This window comes from Pan paniscus, chromosome 6, assembly GCF_029289425.2.
Source record: "Pan paniscus chromosome 6, NHGRI_mPanPan1-v2.0_pri, whole genome shotgun sequence".
NCBI lineage: Eukaryota > Metazoa > Chordata > Mammalia > Primates > Hominidae > Pan > Pan paniscus.
Genome location: NC_073255.2, coordinates 93,837,918 through 93,856,093, shown reverse-complemented (window position 1 = coordinate 93,856,093; position 18,176 = coordinate 93,837,918). Strand labels below are relative to the sequence as shown.

Below are 18,176 nucleotides of genomic sequence, written 5' to 3'. Positions count from 1 at the left end.
ATTGTAGAAAAAAATACAGAAGGAAATGCTTTATAAGAGCGGAGTATTAAAATTCATTCAGTTTGGCTCTTTTCAAAGAAACCTGCAGAATTAAACTTGTAGTGTAATCCTCCACAGGGGACTCAACAAAGCCATGGAAACATGAATGAAGTGGGATTGCAAATGTGACACTTCCAACAAAATTTTTTTTAAAGAAAAAGAGGTCCATTAAATAAAATACCTTAAAAAGCCAAGAAATTAACTGCAAGTCCCACAAAGAGAATGGCCAATGATTCTGTGTGATTTAAGGAATGCTGATAAAGAATGTCTTAATGCAGTGAAATATAATACAAAACACAGGTAATCTCTTACCTTTAGTGTTTATTTTATTAGCAACTCCAGGAGGCAAGTAGGAAATAACCAGTTCAGGTCTAGAAAGAAAACCAAGAAATGTTACAGTAGCCAGTACAATGGTGGCCTCACAGCTAGTAAAACGGTTGTGATATGACCAGGGTTTTTTCCTAAAGGTGTTCACAGAGTCATCCTGTAATGTCACAATAATTCCTATCATTGTGGATGAAAACCCTGACTTTTCCTTCCCATGACTGGCAAGTAATTGTATGAAGAGTAAATTACTTCTTTCATGAAAAAGAAAATTAACACTAGCGTACTTTCTTCAGCCACCAAAATTCTGCAGAAACGCAGATATAATTTTAAAAAAAACCTCAATCATCAGGCTGGGCACGGTGGCTCATACCTGCAGTCCCCATACTTTGGGAAGCTGAGGTGGGTGGGCCACCTGAGGTCAGGAGTTTGAGACCAGCCTGACCAACTTGGTGAAACACCGTCTCTACGAAAAATACAAAAATTAGCCGGGCATGGTGGTACATGCCTGTAATCCCAGCTACTTGGGAGGCTGAGGCAGGAGAATCACTTGAACCTGGGAGGTGGAGGTTGCAGTGAGTCGAGATCGCGCCATTGCACTGCAGCCTGGGTAACAAGAGTGAAACTCTGTCTCAGAAAAAGGAAAAGAAACTCAATCATCAATATTTACTTGCTAATAAGATTGACCCAGGAATAACAGAGCAGATAAAACCCAGCAGATTAAACTTCATTCAAGTACTTAGGCATAGTGCAAGCCACCACAGTGTGTCTGAACATCAGGGAGGCAGTGGTCACTATTCTTGCACTGATGAAGATGACTGAGTATGGGATGGGGAATGGCAGGGGCAATGGAGAGTGCCAGGACTGCAGCTCAGAGCCAGGCTTTTCCATCAAGGACTTACAGACACACCTGTCACTTCTAGCTAGAAAAACATTTTAGTAGAAATGTCATTTTATTGTTTTAATTCCAGAAATGACTACAGTGGCAAATATAACTTTGTTGTTGTTGTTGTTGTTGTTGTTGTTGTTGTTGAGGCAGAGTCTCACTCTGTCACCCAGGCTGGAGTGCAGTGTTGTGATCTCGGCTCACTGCAGCCTCTGCCTCCCAGGTTCAAGTGATTCTCCTGCTTCAGCCTCCCAAGTAGCTGGGATCACAGGTGCCCGCCACCATGCCCGGCTAATTCTTTGTATTTTTAGTGGATACGGGGTTTTGCCATGTTTGCCAGGCTGGTCTCGAACGCCGGACCTCAGGTGATCTGCCCACCTCAGCCTCACAAAGTGCTGAGATTACAGACGTGAGCCACTACGCCTGGCCTAAAACTTACTTTTTACCAACAAATTTGATTTTATTACTCCCATGGACGATCCTTTCAAGTCATGGAATTCCAAACCAGGAGGGCTTCGAAAGGGAATCCTGTCTGGCAAACCTTCTACATACAGGAACTTGGGATTTGATTCAAACACAGGATATGGTTCTTTTACTGCCTCAGTGAGTCCAAGAACTTAAGCTAAAAGTGCAAGAGAACATAATTTGTGGAAAATAAAATCTGACACGGACATTCTTTTATTTGTATCTGCATTCTCAAGTACATTATGGACAAGTTCCCTATAATCAAGCAATATTCACTTCATATTGAAGGCATTTTGCTTAGGATATTGGCCAAATCTGAAGAACAAGCTTAAAAAATAAGTACTTTTGAGAGGAACACTTTAACCCTTTCACTCAAAAGGAGAGTTATGTTATTAGCCAAAATGACCTCCAGAGTAGCTGGGACTACAGGCACCCGCCACCACGCCCGGCTAATTTTTTGTATTTTTAGTATACTAGAGACGGGGCTTCACCGTGTTAGCCAGGATGGTCTCCACCTCCTGACCTCGTGATCCGCCCGCCTCGGCCTTCCAAAGTGCTGGGATTACAAGAATGAGCCACCACGCCCCGCCCACATTTTAGAAAATGAATTCTAAGACACAGAGAGTTCAACTACCTTTCCAAAGATGACACAGCTAATTACACAGCAGACCAGGTGGCCTGACCCCAGGACTTTTGCCCTTGATCTCTACACTACCATGTTGAGCACAGCAGTAAATATTTCATACAGTTTTATCCAGATTTTTCCTGTTGGTTGTGGTAAACCACGTTTTGTTGTTTGGAGACAAGGTGTTGCTCTGTTGCCCAGGTTGCTGGTGTGCAGCGACACAAACATGGCTCACTGCAGCCTCAACCTCCTGGGCTCAGGCAATCCATTTCAGCTTCCCAAAGTGCTGGGATTACAGGAATGAGCCATCATGCCTGGCCTCACACTATATTTTAATGCTTTTTTTGAAAATGGAAACTTTTACCAATGACTCACTTCATTCAAACTAATGATAAGGAAATGATGCTATTCTCTTTTGTTTTGTTTTTGCATTTTTTTTTCTTTTTTGAGACAGGGTCTTGCTCTGTTGCCCAGGCTGGAGTAGGTAGTGCAATCATGGCAGCCTCAACCTCCCAGACTCAAGCAATCCTGCCCCCAGGATTCCCAAGTAGCTGAGACTACACGTGCATGCTACCACGTTTGGCCAATTTTTGTTTTAGAGACAGAGTTTCACCATGTTGCCCAGGCTGGTCTCAAACTCCTGGGCTCAGCTATCCTCTCCCCGCAGCCTCCCAAAGTGTTGGGATTACAGGCATGAGCCACTGTACCTGGTTGATGCTGTTCTTTTTAAATGCATTTTTCCTTTTTTTTTTTTTTTTTTTGAGACGGAGTCTTACTCTTTCTCCCAGGCTGGAGAGCACTGGTGCAATCTCGGCTCACTGCAGCCTGGTCTTGAACTCCTGACCTCAGATGATCCACCCGCCTCGGCTGCACACAGTGATTTTGCTCATTTTAGATACTACAACTTTTTAATTTAAAAAAATTTTTTTTCTTTTTTTTGAGCTGCAGTGCAGTGGCATTATCTCGGCTCACTGCAACCTCTGCCTCCCGGGTTCAAGCGATTCTCCTGCCTCAGCCTCTTGAGTAGCTGGGACTACAGGCGCATGCCACCATGCCCAGCTAATTTTTGTTATTTTTAGTAGAGACAGAGTTTCACCATGTTGGCCAGGATGGTCTCAATCTCTTGACCTCATGATCCACCTGCCTCAGCCTCCCAAAGTGCTAGATTACAAGCATGAGCCACTGCGCCTAGCCAAAAAAAAAAAAATTTTTGAGACAAAGTCTAACTCTGTCATGCAGGCTGGAGTACAGTGGTAGAGTCACAGCTCACCGCAGCCTCGACTTCCTGGACTCAGGTGATTCTCCCACCAGTCTCCCAAGTATCTGGGACTATACAGGTGCACGCCACCACACCTGGCTAATTTTTTTGTATTTTGTAGAGAAGGAGTTTTGCCACATTGCCCAGGCTGGTCTTGAACTCCTGGGCTCAAGCGATCTTTCAGCCTCACCCTTCCCAAAGTGCTGGAATTGCAGGCATGAGCCACTGCTCCCGACCTTTTTAATTCAATTTAAATTATAAATGTGATCACCATAGAAAATATGTGTATTATTTATCTGCTGCTATATAACAAATTACTCGAAACCCAGTGGCTTAAAATAAATTCTTAGGGCCAGGGACAGTGGCTCATGCCTGCAGTCCCACCACTTTGGGAGGCCGAGGTGGGAGTTCGCTTGAGTCCAGCAGTTTAAGACCAGCCTGGGCAGCACAGTGAGACTCCATCTCTACAGAAAATGCAAACATTAGCCAGGCATGATGGTGCAAACCTGTGGTCCCAGCTACTCAGGAGGCTGATGCAGGAGAATCGCTTGAGCCCAGGAGGGAGAGGTTGCAGTGAGCCAAGATCACCCACTGCACTCCAGCCTGGGTGACAGAGTGAGACTCTGTCTCAAAAATAAATAAATAAATAAATAAATAAATAAATAAAATACTTAGGATCTCCATTTCTGTGGGTCAGGAATTCAGGAGTGGCATAGCTGGGTCATTTGGGCTCAGGGTGTCTCATGACATTGCACTCAAGCTGTCCACTGAGACTGCAGTCACCTAAAGCCTGTTTCCAAGATGGCTCCCTCATGTGACTGCTGACAGGAGGCCTCAGTTCCTGTTACATGAGCCTCTCTACAGGCTGCTTAGGTGTCATGGTGTGACAGCTGGCTTTCCCAAGTGAGTAATCAAAGAGTGAGCAAGGAGGAAGCCACAGTACCTTTTATGATGTAGTTTGCAAAGTTGCAAGCCATCACTTTTGCTTTTTCCTATCTGTCAGAAGGGAATCACGTAACCCAGCCCTCACTCAAGGGGATAGGGACTGGGCTCCACCTTTGACGAGAGTATCAGAGATGTATTTTAAATGACCAACTATGTTTAATTATTGCAAGTACGGTCACTGCAGAAAAATTGGAAAATAGGGACAAGCAAAAAAAAAAAAAAAAAGTCACTTGTAATTCCATGACTCAATGGATAACATTAGTAGTTGGGTATATATAATTCCAATATTCAAAATATATATTTACTTTCTTAAAATATAAACACACTATATGTACTGTGGTGTAATCTGCTCTTTCACTTAATGTATTGTAAAAATACCTTTCATGTCAAATATTCTTAATTTTTTTTTTTAATTGAGACAGAGTTTTGTTTTTGTCACCCAGGCTGGAGTGCAATGGTGCAATCTCCACGCACTGCAACCTCTGCTTCGTGGGTTCATGCGATTCTCCTGCCTCAGCCTCCGAAGTAGCTGGGATTACAAGCATGAGCCACCACGTCAAGCTAATTTTTTGTATTTTTAGTAGACACAGGGTTTCACCATGTTGGCTAGGCTAGTCTAAAACTCCTGACCTCAAGTGATTACCCGCCTCGGCCTCCCAAAGTGCTGGGATTACAGGCATGAGCCACTGCGCCAGATTTTTTAATGGCTGCATACATTTCATCATATGTATGTATCATAACATTTAATGAATTCTATTATGGGATACTTAGGCTGTTACAGGATTTCCCTGTTTTATACATTTTGTTAAATGAACATCCCTACAGCACATTTATTTGTACAATCATGACTGTTTCTTAAATCCCTAGAAGTGAAATTTCTGGAACACAGTTTGCATAACTTTAAAACTTCAAATGCCTGTTACCTAATTTGAGCAGAATTTTTACTGCAATAATCAAGAGTCCATTTGGCCAAATGTCTTATCTATGACAACACCTGCAAAAGTTCAAATATTGATAACTATAAGTGAATTTGTTGAGTGACTGAAATCACTACAGAATGCAAAGTTGCTGTAAAAACTTTACTAAAGAGTGAACTGGCCGGGCACGGTAGCTAATGCCTGTAATCCAAGCACTTTGGGACGCTGAGGTGAGCGGATTGCCTGAGCTCAGGAGTTTGAGACTGGCGTGGACAACACGGTGAAATCCCATCTGTACTAAAAATACAAAATTATCTGGGCATGGTTGTGGGCCCATCACCATGACACCCGGCTAACTTTTTTGTATTTTTAGTAGAGACAGGGTTTCACCATGTTACCTAGGCTGGTCTGGAACTCCTGACCTCAAGTGATCCGCCCGCCTTGGCCTCCTAAAGTGCTGGGACTACAGCCGTGAACCACCGGCCTGGCCTGGTTTTTGTCTTTTTTAATATATATATTTATATATACAGGGTCTTACTCTCTCACCCAGGCTGAAGTACAGTGGTACAATCATAGCTCACTGCAGCCTCGAACTCCTGGGCTCAAGTGATCCTCCTGCCTTACCCTCCTAAGTAGCTCCTGGGACTACAGGCATGCAACCTCATCTCTACTAACAATAAAAATTAGCCAGGCGTGGTGATGCACGGGAGTCACCCCTGCTCGGGAGGCTAAGGCAAGAGGATCGCTTAGGCCTAGGAGTTAGAGGCTGCAGTAAGCTATTATCACGCCACTGCACTCCAGCCTAGGTGACAAGAGTGAGACCCTGTCTCAAAATAAAAAATTAAAAAAGAAGTTTGAATATAATTATATTTTTTTAAAAAAGACAATGGATTCTGTTACTATTTCATTATTGTCAGTACAGAGAAAATGCTCATTTTTAAAAACCTAGAGGAGGGGTAGACCAGTAAACATCATTTGTACACACAGGACCTGCCAACCCACCAGGCAAAAAAGAGGCCTCCACTGAGCAAGTCTAACTGCTAGATGCTATGTCATATTTAAACTTCATGAGATCTGGCCAGGCATAGTAACTGATGCCTGAAAATCCCTGTAGGCCAAGGCGAAAGGGTTGCTTGAGGCCAGGAGTTTGAGACCAGCCTGGGAAACAGCGAGACTCAGTTTCTACAAAAACTTTTTTAAAAATTAGCTGGGTGTGGTGGTGTGTGCCTGTGGTCCCAGCTGCTTGGGAGGCTGAGGCAGGAGGATCGCTTGAGCCCAGGAGTTCAAGGCTGCAGTGAGTCATGATGGTGCCACTGCATGCAGGCCTGGGCGGCAGAGTGAGACTCTGTCTCCACAATAAATAAGTAAACATCGTATGATCCGTACCAGGGTACAGGCAGGTGTTATCCCCACTTTTCATCCTCAACTCTGAGTTGAGTCATACATCAACTCTGATGACTTTTGTTTGCACTCCCCTTAAGTCATCCACAGGAACAGCTACTTTACATAGAAAAGTCAATCTCAGAGGGTTGACTAACTTGCCCAATTACTGAAAAAGGTAGAGCTTCAATTAGCACCCAGGCCCATCTGATGCTAGTATTCCCTCTCCACCCCTCCATGTGGCTTCTCTTTATTTATTTTAATTTTCTTTGAGACAGAGTTTCACTCGTTGCCCAGGCTGGAGTGCAATGGCGCTATCTTGGCTCACTGCAACCTCTACCTCCTGGGTTCAAGCGATTCTCCTGCCTCAGGCTCCCAAGTAGCTGGGATTACAGGTGCCTGCCAAAATACCCATTTAATTTTTTGTATTTTTAGTAGATAGGGGGTTTCACCATATTGACCAGGCTGGTCTTGAACTCCTGACCTCAAGTGATCCACCCGCCTAATCCTCCCAAAGTGCTGGGATTACAGGCATGAGCCACCGTGCCTGGCCTTGGCTTCCCTTTAATAAATCACCACTCAATTTGATGTGGAGGCTCTGTTAGTTCGCAAAATATAATGAGTGGATTATTTCCAAATCCACTTCCTCTGTTTTATCTATCAGTGTAATCAAGGGTCAGGGTCTTCCCTTGTTCTTGCCTCAAGGTGAAACAGAAGTGGCTTCCCTGTGCTCCGCAGCAGGTTAGACCTAGGCTTAAATCCTGAAGAGTGCTGAGACTCCACTGCACACTGCCATGCCGAGGCCCCTGTGATGTGTCTCGACAGGGGTCCTCTCCCTCCAAGCTCCATGAACCCCAGTGCTGGGACCCTGGTCACCAGCCTAAACTTAGTCTCAGAGTTCAGTAACCTTTAGGAACCCTGAAGCCCGTGACTTCTCACACCCCTGCCATCCTATTCTTAGTTCTCTGTCTGTATTAACTCAATTAATCGTGACAACTTTTGATGCAGAAACTATTGTTTTTTATGTTTTGCAGGTGAAGAAACTGAGGCTTGGAGACGCAATGCAGCCTGCCCAAAATCACATGGTTAATAAGTTGCAGAACTAGAATTCAAACTCCAAGTCTACCTCCTGGACCCAAGCTCTTAACCCCTGTGCTATGAGCTAATAACATATGGAGAATTTTGATTATTTTCCTTAGCATTTACCACCATATAACATAATATGCATTATACTTATTTATCTTGTTTATGCCTGTCTCTCCCACTAGACTATAAGCCCCATGAGGGCAAAGATCTTTATTAACTGTATCAGCATCCAGAATAGGCCCCAACCATAGAGTAGGCACCCAGTACATATATATATATATGTATACACACACACACACACGTATATACACACACATATACATACACATAGATATATAATTTTTTATTTATATTTTTGAGACAGAGTCTCTGTCGCCAGGCTGGAGTGCAGTGGTGCAATCTTGGCTCACTGCAACCTCCGCCTCCTGGATTCAAGCCATTCTCGTGCCTTAGCCTCCCAAACAGCTGGGATCACAGGCGTGCGCCACCATGCCTGGCTAATTTTTGTATTTTTAGTAGAGACGGGGTTTTACCATGTTGTCCAGGCTACTCTTGAACTCCCAGCCTCAAGTGATCCACCCACCTCAGCCTCCCAAAGTGCTGGGATTACAGGTGTGAGCCACCAGGCCCAGCCGACATCCCCTGCCTTGATACAGATATTCACAGCTTCCTGCTTGAGGAAATGTTAATGGACCAAGAACACAGTCCCCCTATTCCTTGGAGATTTCAGAGATTGAAAACAATCTCAAACACCAAACACAACTTACCAAAAGCTGCCTTGAGGGAGATGGATAGGTGAGGTCACCACATTCCTCGTCTTTCTGACACCACAGAGAAGCTTCCACTCTAAGGAAGCAGAAACATGAGCTGTTGCTTTCTCTTAAGGTTTGAAACTCAGGTGCCTTATTTCCCCCAATGTATTCTTCCATTAGTAGGTAGTAAGCATAAAGCAAAACAAAATAAGCAACTACCTGATCCTCTTTTGAATGGCAAGATCTTTCTTCTCATCATCAGTGAGCCGAGATCGTGCCACCACACTCCAGCCAGGGCAACAGAGCAAGACTCCTTCTCAAAAAAATAACGAGTCAGTGGATGTCATCTTTCCTCATTCCTCCCAGGGGTGCGCATTTTTCAGCATTCCCCAGTCACATCTTTCACTAGCATTGGATTGATGACATTTCCCATAGCACCCAGTCTTCCAGGCTCACTGGGGTTCTGGACAGAACACATATTTACAGAGATGAGTCATGATGTACTTTTCAATCTGATCCATTATCTTCTCAACCCTTTCTGGAGGCACTGAAATAGCCAAACAGACAGAAAAGCTCAAAAGAGTATATATACTCCTTGTACTGGTAGTAAGTAAGCCACTCCTTGTACTGGCAGTAAGCCTAAAAGTACTCACAGATTATATTAATCCTTCAGGAGAGTAAAACCTATCCATTAATATTATTTCCAATATCCACTGTTGCAGGATTTTTCCTTAGTTCAGCTAAAGACGGGGTCCTTGTCCGTCTCAAGGCCACAAAAATTTAGGCTCGCAGACGGTTTGAATAGTGAGTAAGACAGGGTTTTATTGGGACTCTCACAAGGCCAGAGTCCCTGCTAGAGTGCTTTCCGCCAGCAGCTAGAATACTGGGTTTTACACAGTAAGAAGACGTGCCAGGCTCCTCCCCACTATCAACAGTGCAAACATCCTGAAGTTCCACCCCAGTGCACAGGCCGGTTGGAGTTTTTCCGGGGAGCTCCACCCCACTGCACAGGCCGGTTGGAGTTTTTCCGGGGACCCCTTCCTACCTAGCAGTCTCACCATGACCATCTCATTCTTTTTGCTATATCTACATATTATTAAATAGATTTAATGCATGTTTTGATAATTTACGTATTTTATGGACACTTCTATTTATCTAACCCACTGAACATTTTTGGTGGCTTTATAACATTCCATTATATTAACTGACTTATTCGACTCTCCTCTACCACTGTGCATTTGGGTTGATTCCCCTCTTTCACTGTTGTGCATCATAGCTATAAATAATTTTGTAAGGACTATCTTCTTTTGGGTTACTTCTCTGTGATACATCTCCAAAAGTGGCATTAACCACTTAATAAGAATAAACAACGTTATAGTGCTAAGTATCTATTGCTAGCCACACTCCTCAGAAACTCAGTGCACACTGTCATTAACCACGTGTATGCGCTTATTTCCCTATGGCCCTTACAACATTGGGCTTGATAATTTGTATTTGATTTTACTGATTTTATACGTAGAACATACGTATGTATTCCTCACTTTCTGCCAAAGAATATTTAAAGTCTATTTAAAAGATAAATGCAGTTCAGCACAACAGACTAGAAAATAAAAAGAATAACAAATAACTGTAATCCCAGTGCTCTGGAAGGCTGCAGCTAGAGGACTGATTGAGCCTAGGAGTTCAAGACCAGCCTGGGCAACATAGTGAGACCCCACCTCCAGTAAAGATAGATAGATAGAGAGAGAGAGAGAGATACATAGACAGACAGATTATGATAGATATTTTTAAAATTCTTTAAAAATTTTAGGCTGGGTGTGGTGGCTCACGCCTGTAATCCCAACACTTTGGGAGGCCAAGGCGGGCAGATCACAAGGTCAGGAGATTGAGACCATCCTGGCTAACATGGTGAAACTCCGTCTATACTAAAAATACAAAAACAAAATTATCTGGGCGTGGTGGCGGGCGCCTGTAGTCCCAGCTACTCAGGAGGCTGAGGCAGGAGAATGGTGTGAACCTGGGAGGCGGAGCTTACAGTGAGCCGAGACTGCACCACTGCACTCCAGCCTGGGCAACAGAGTGAGACTCCATATCAAAAAAAAAAAAAAAAAAAAAAAAATCACACATGGAGAGAGACCTGAAGCAAAGCCACAGATGACAAGACAGAAATGTTCTCCTGGAATATGTCTAAATTAGTCAAGAGTGAGCCCATACATCTGTCTCTAACTAAACTTTTTAGCAACCATCACTAAGATTCTGAAAACAGTCACATAATTCAGGGTTCAAAACATGAAAGCAAACTAATTCTTCAGGTGAAATTCTGACACCAAAATCAGAAATTTCTCCCAAGGGTTCTCACAAGGATGTCACAGTAGAAGAGTATGAATAAGGCCGAGAACAAACCCCCAGAACTGGCTGTCTCAGACCTCATCTACACAGGCCACTGACATCACACGCCAAGTGCCAATACATCCTGTGGAAGCCCACAGCAGTCTGACCGTCTGGCTTAACTCTAAAAGGATGGCAGGACACTTGGGGTCAGAGGCAGTCACCTCATTCCCTCAGTGAAAATGGCCAAGCACTCATGGCACTTTGTGATCACCTTGACTGCAGCCCTAATCACTGTCAACTAGTTACTCATATACATGCCATTTGGCTGAATTAAAATTGATCCCTCATCTATAAAAGCCTAGGTACTACCTTTAGTAAAGTTTAGATATTTCACTGTATTAAGCTCTTATTTATATTCATGACTTCCCATGTTTTTTATTGCACAGATTTTTAAAAAGTTAATACTATTAAGCCTTTTATCTGGTCATTAAAAACAATTCTTTTGGCCAGGCGCAGTGCCTCACACCTGTAATCCCAGCACTTTGGGAGGCCGAGGCGGGCAGATCACCTTAGGTCAGGAGTTCAAGACCAGCCTGGCCAACATGGCAAAACCCCGTCTCTACTAAAAACACAAAAATTAGCTGGGCAGGCTACTGCACACCTGAAATCCAGCTACTCGGGAGGCTGAGGCAGGACAATCGCTTGAACCCGGGAGATGGAGGTTGCAGTCAGCCAAGATTGCGCCGTTGCACTCCAGCATGGGCGGCAGAGCGACACTCTGTCTCAAAAACAAACAAACCAAACAAACAAACAAACACATTTTTTGTAAGTTTTTAATTTCTCTTTTTATTTGTTTTTTAATATATAGAAACAAGGCCTCACTATGTTGCCCAGTCTTGTCTCAAACTCCTGGGCTTAACTGATCCTCCTGCCTTGACCTCTAAAAGTGCTGGGATTACAGGTGTGAGCCACCATGCCCAGGTAAAACAATTTTTTGATAGTTCAATTTTTGCTCCTCTCTACAGCTGAAATACGTATCCTAAGGTACTGTTCATATATATATATTTTTTTTTCTTTTCTTTTTTTTTTCCCCCAAGACGGAGTCTCGCTCTCTCACACAGGCTGCAGTGGTGTGATCTCATTGTAACCTCTGCCTCCCTGGTTCAAGCGATTCTCCTGCCTTGGCCTCCCAAGTAGCTGGAATTACAGGCATGAACCACCACGCCCAAGCTAATTTTTTTTTTTTTTTTTTTTTTTTTTTTTTGAGACAGTCTCACTCTGTCCCTCAGGCTGGAGTACAATGGTGTGATCTTGGCTCAGTGCAACCTCCACCTCCTGGTTCAAGTGATCCTCCTGCCTCAGCCTCCTGAGTAGCTAGGATTACAGGCACCTACTACAACACTCAGATAATTTTTATATTTTTAGTAGTGATGGAGTTTCCCCATGTTGACCAGGCTGGTCTCGAACTCCTAGCCTCAACTCATCTGGCTGCCTCGGCCTCCCAAAGTGATGGGATTATAGGCATGAGCCACCATAACCAGCTCATATCCTAATCTACTTTCTTCTTAATTTTTTCATGTCAAGCTCTTTAATTTGGCTGGAATGTAAGGTGCATGGTATGAAACACAGAACTAAAACTCTATACAAGTGTATCTGTCATCACCATCAGCAGTTAGTAAAGCACAACCTTGTTCCTCCTCGTCCTCACAGGTGTCATGTAACTTGCTCCTGAGAAATTAAATCTATTTCTGAAATCTCTGGCTGATATCACTGTTCTGTATTTTCATTTTTTACCCAAATCTCATCTAGGTGTGATGACTTTCATTTTAGAATGTATTAAAAACTCTGCTGGATTTAGAAACATCCCCGCTTCACAAATTCTTGCTTTTTACCCCCTCACAAAAATATCATATGGTATATTTGTTTCCTTGTTTTTCTATAATAAATAATGTAACACTGTAATTCAAATTATATTTTAAGTGTTTATACTGACCTGCAAAGTATTTTTTTTTTGGAGACGGAGTCTCACTCTGTTGCCCAGGCTGGAGTGCAGCGGTGCAAACTTGGCTCACTGAAACCTCCACCTCCCAGGTTAAAGCAATTCCCCTGCCTCAGTCTCCTGAGTAGCTGGGACTACAGGCGTACGCCACCACGCCTGGCTAATTTTTGTATTTTTAGTAGACACAGAGTTTCGCCATGAGGGCCAGGTTGGTCTGTAACTCTTGACCTCAAGTGATCTGCCTGCCTCAGCCTCCCAAAGCACTGGGAGTGTGATGACTAGGTTTTCACGTGTGAGATATGCCTCACTCAAACCTCGTTACAACACTGGCACATTGCCTGTCGGATGTGAACAAAGACAAAAAAAGACCCTCACGCTCATAAGGGTGGAACTTGCTGTGACAGAGTTCATCTTGGCAGTGCTTGCTGAACACTTCCTGAATCTGGACTTCACTCACTGTGAGTCTCACAGAGAGAGGTTCTTCAGGTGAGGGTTATTGTCTTTAATTTCTTCTTCTGGAACACACTGTGTTGCCTTCTCCAAAACATCTGCAACCTCTAACGAGTCCTTGCAGAAGCCCTGAATGCTATACATATTTCCCTCCTCCACCAATTTTTGGCTGCTCTGCTGCGAGCCCTCAGTATCTGCCAGTGCTTGCTTATCTTCTTCCACAGCCTCCTTCAGCTGCTCTTCTAACTTGACTTCTTCCATGAGTATCTTGTCCATAGAGGGAGTATCTGTCCTCCATTTGGTTTGGATCCACATCCTCTTCCAAGTGCTGGCAACTGTTCTTTTGTTTTGTAGCTGTGTGCAGAACTGAGGAGAAGGCCTGGAGACAATGCCAACACCGGGAGACCGCATGGCACCAGCCTCACACATGGAGCCGCCGTGGCTGCCCCGGGATGATGATTTAAGTTTCCCCTCGCCTATCACTATATGCTTCTATGAAATGTTTTAAATTATTTTTATTCCTTCAGCATAATTATCAAATACATCTTTTATCTACTTTTTTTCCTTATGACTTACAGATTCTGAGAGCTCAGAGCTATTTCCACTGCCTCACTTCTCATCTTCACTGCTTCTAGTTTTAAAATTAGGTCCTGGGTTGCTACCCCTGCTGAAGTTCTCACAATAAAGCCTATTTGCTGGTTAAGGTTGCTTTGTTTTGGATACATACTTCTGTTCTTACAGTAATTACACAGCAGGGCAAATTACTCCTTGCATAAATATACACTTTAGAACAATGGAATCATTTTAAAATATAGAAGGACACTTATCTTTCTACTTATTGTGGGAAAGATCATGGAAATGAAGATATAGTCATGTCTTAAACTGTATATTTTTTGTCCTCATGCAGGTACAAGGCTTTAAGTACATAATATATAATCAGTATCACTTTTTTTTTTTCTTTGAGATAGTTTTTATTTGCTCCTGTTGCCAAGGCTGGAGGTGCAATGGCGCGATCTCGGCTACCTGCAACCTTCGCCTCCCAGGTTCAAGTGATTCTCCTGCCTCAGCCTCCCTAGTAGCTGGGATGACAGGCGCCCACCACCACGCCCAGCTCATTTTTTGTATTTTTAGTAGAGACAGGGTTTCACAATGCTGGCAAGGCTGGTCTCGAACTCCTGACCTCAGGCGATCCACCCACCTTGGCCTCCCAAAGTGCTGGGATTACAGGCATAAGCCACAGTGCCCAGCTCAGTATCAGATTTTTACAGAAGGACTGGCTAGAAAAAGAACAATGAAACAAGCAAAAGGTGTTACGTTGTGCTTAACTGCTTCCTGAGAAAAAAGAGCTTATCAGAATGACTACTAAGAAGTCTTGTTGTAGAAACTGAATTGATTGCCCTGAAGGGAGTATTAAGGGATTAATAAAAATTAAAAAAATAAAAATAACTGAATTGAGAAACCCAAAAAATGGGCACTCCAGCCCATTTTAATAATAATTATTATTATTATTATTCAAGTTATGTTGTACATATTCGGTTTTAAAATTTAAAAATTTAAAAATTAAGCTTTATTAATTTGGCTCATCAATTTAAATTCTTGCTATGATTTGTAAGAACAGAAAAGTAGCTGGTGACAATCGTATGTTCAACATAAAAGGATTCTGTGTTAATGACATAGCTGCCTGTCTCATTTGCAATGGAAATATCTTGTTTAAAGGACCTATACAGGTACTATAAGAGTATACATGTTTTAACACTAAATAGCTACTAAGAATAGCAAGAAAGAAAACAGAGCAAAATAAACAAGCTTCAGAAAAGTATTAGCAAACAACAATATTTGCTGAATAGCACTGGGTGCAGTGGCTCACACCTGTAATCTCAGCTCTTTGGGAGGCCAAGTTGGGAGGATCACTTGTAATTCAGGAGTTCAAGACTAGCCTGGGCAACACAGGGAGATCCCATCTCTACAAAAACTAAAAAACTCAGCCAGACATGGTGGTGTGTGCCTATAGTCCCAGCTACTCAGGAGACTAAGGCAGGAGGATCACTTGAGTCTGGGAGGTCAAGCTTGTGGTGAGCTGTGACTGTGCCACTGGGCTCCAGTCTAGGACACAGAGTAACACCCTGCTTCAAAAAAAGAAAGGAAGGAAGGAAAGGAAAGAAAGAAAGAGAGATGTGTTGCACAGTACAGCATTACACGGAAATACTGCAGTGGGTATGAAAATTATTAGGTGCTGAAATTTAAATTCTAAAAACAAAAAACATCTAAGTGTAGATAAAGTGTTTCTCGATAAAGATAAAATGGCTTAAAAATTTTAAGGCAGGCCGGGCGCGGTGGCTCACGCCTGTAATCGCAGCACTTTGGGTGGCCGAGGCAGGCGGATCATGAAGTCAGGAGATCGAGACCATCCTGGCTAACATGGTGAAACCCCGTCTCTACTAAAAATACAAAAAAATTAGCCGGGCATGGTAGCGGGTGCCTGTAGTCCCAGCTACTCAGGAGGCTGAGGCAGGACAATGGTGTGAACCTGGGAGGCGGAGCTTGCAGCGAGCCGAGATCACGCCACTGCACTCCAGCCTGGGCAACAGAGCGAGACTCCGTCTCAAAAAAAAAAAAAAAAAAAAAACAATTTAATGCAGTTCGGAAAAGATTTTTCTGGAGTTGACCCATATGCTGAAAAGGCTGCTCACCGCTGGCATGTACAGGGATTGGAGAAAACAGAAATGATGTGGGAAAAGATGTGGGAAAAGATATGGGCAAGAGCGGATCACTCTTCTGGATCTCAGAAATTTTAGAAAGCAAATACTGTGGGATGCAGTAGGAACAATTATCCGTTTATGGCAAGGCTGCCTGGGCAGTTTTTAAACAGGTAAGAATGAATTCTCATATTGCATAGGCCCTTAGGATACCATCTACAAAGTTTAGTTGGTGGGAATAACATGAATTTAAAGTTTTTAAGCAGTTTTGATAAATTGAGTACAAAGGCTATTTTATACTACCACATTCTTCACAACGTCAGAGGAACTGCCCCAAGAAATTTATATGATTACTGATCTGAAGTTAGTTAGGTTAGTTCAGGTGTAAAGAGTGTTTATTTACTTATTTGAAAGGACATTAACTTGCAGCCAAAGGCCAAAAGGGCTTCTCTAGGGACATTCAGTTTAAAAAACATCTCTTTCATATACAGTATGTGCAGACTTCATGTTGGACACTAAAGATACTGGAGATACATGCACAGGACTTGGCCACCTAACTATGAAACACATAGTGTAGAAATGGAAAATAGGTGGCTTAGTGGCTCTTCAAACAGGAGAAATCTGAGGCCATATCCAGGTGTCTGATATAAACTAGTGATGCCTTACAAATAGGCATGGTGATATTTGTACTAGTTAATTACCTCTTTACTTTAGTACACTAATTTAGAAGTCTACTAAATTATTACAGAACAAGAACACATCACACTTCTGAGCAAAAGAAAAACATCAAATCCAAGTTGAGCAATTTTCTAAAACATATTATTATACAGCATATATGCTTAAGTACTACAATATACATATTCTAAGTTAGTATAGCTATCCCATCAACATTTCATGTGGGCTCAAGAATAAGTACAAAACCTCAGTTTTTAGTTCTGATAAAAATGAAAGACGTATGTCACATAAACTCTGAATTTTTCCATATTAAAGATATCTATCATGGTTCCTAACTTAAAAAGAAATCAATAACAGCTCACTTGTTTTAACTCCAAATGTTTTACTCTAGAGAGAAAAAATACCTAGAGAAAGACAGCTACTTACTTACACAGTCTAATTACATTTCTGAAGGGCAAGAAAGCAAGCTTTTCTCCTTTACAAACTGAATTCAATATCTAAAAATTATTTCAACACAAGTCCACTGCTTATTAGCCTAGTGATTGCTGACCCCAGCTAGAATACAGCTAAACAGTTAAACACCCCTGCTGCTTTTCTAATTTCCTTTTTCTTTCTAAGACTTCCTTACTGCATAGAAGGAACTTTTGGAGCTAATTCTGAGTTTAATAGTTATAGAATGTTACAACAGAATTAATCCCTATTTACAAAATGAATTCCTTTACAGGCAGTCTTATGAATTATTGCCACTGAAATTATGGGTCAGAAATTATGGATAAAAGAAACAGGTGTGGAAGTCACAACTACTTGACATTGGCAAAATCTAGCTGTGTAACCTTGGACAAGTCACTTATCCTCTTTGGCTCTCAACTTCCTCATCTATAAAATAAAGGGACTGAAACTCCATAGTTGCTGAAGTCCCTTTCATTGTCTAAATTCTGTCCTTTCTCTAACTGAATGAAAAAATTCAAAATCAAAATACAAAGAACAAAACAGAATTCAACAACAACAACCCTTAAAATTACTGCCACTGGCCTAACAATGGTTGCACAGAGTTAAAGGTCTACTATGGCAGTTTATACTATTTACAAGGTCACAAGTCAAAAAGGCCTGTTACTAAAAGCACATAATTCAAGTGGCTTCAAGGTCAGAATTTCCACACAAAGATGATCCAAACACCACTGAGTTGCAGTGGAAAAGCACTAGCCTCAGAGTTGGGTTTTAGCTTGATTCAGAGGCTTTTCTTATGTAAGTAATTTAACATCTCTTGGTCTTGATTTTCTCCGGTATAAAATGACAAGGTTGCACTATACTATCCCTAAGACCTTTTCTCAAACCAAAGCTTTTTGTT

The 18,176-nt window shown here is 42.4% G+C and overlaps 2 non-coding genes across 2 annotated transcripts in view; one reads left to right on the top strand and one right to left on the bottom strand.

Moving 5' to 3' along the window:
* Positions 1–18,176, bottom strand: part of LOC100995460 (uncharacterized) — a 102,760-nt gene that overhangs the window by 33,072 nt on the left and 51,512 nt on the right. The window contains exons 10-12 of the transcript XR_010112621.1: positions 8,897–9,140; positions 8,693–8,771; positions 352–410 (exon numbers count right to left, since the gene is read on the bottom strand). This is a non-coding gene — a transcript (uncharacterized LOC100995460). The remainder of the gene's footprint in view (positions 1–351; positions 411–8,692; positions 8,772–8,896; positions 9,141–18,176) is intronic.
* Positions 13,257–13,355, top strand: LOC112440621 (small nucleolar RNA U13). Its single transcript, XR_003028639.1, has one exon. It is a non-coding gene; the product is annotated as a small nucleolar RNA U13 (small nucleolar RNA).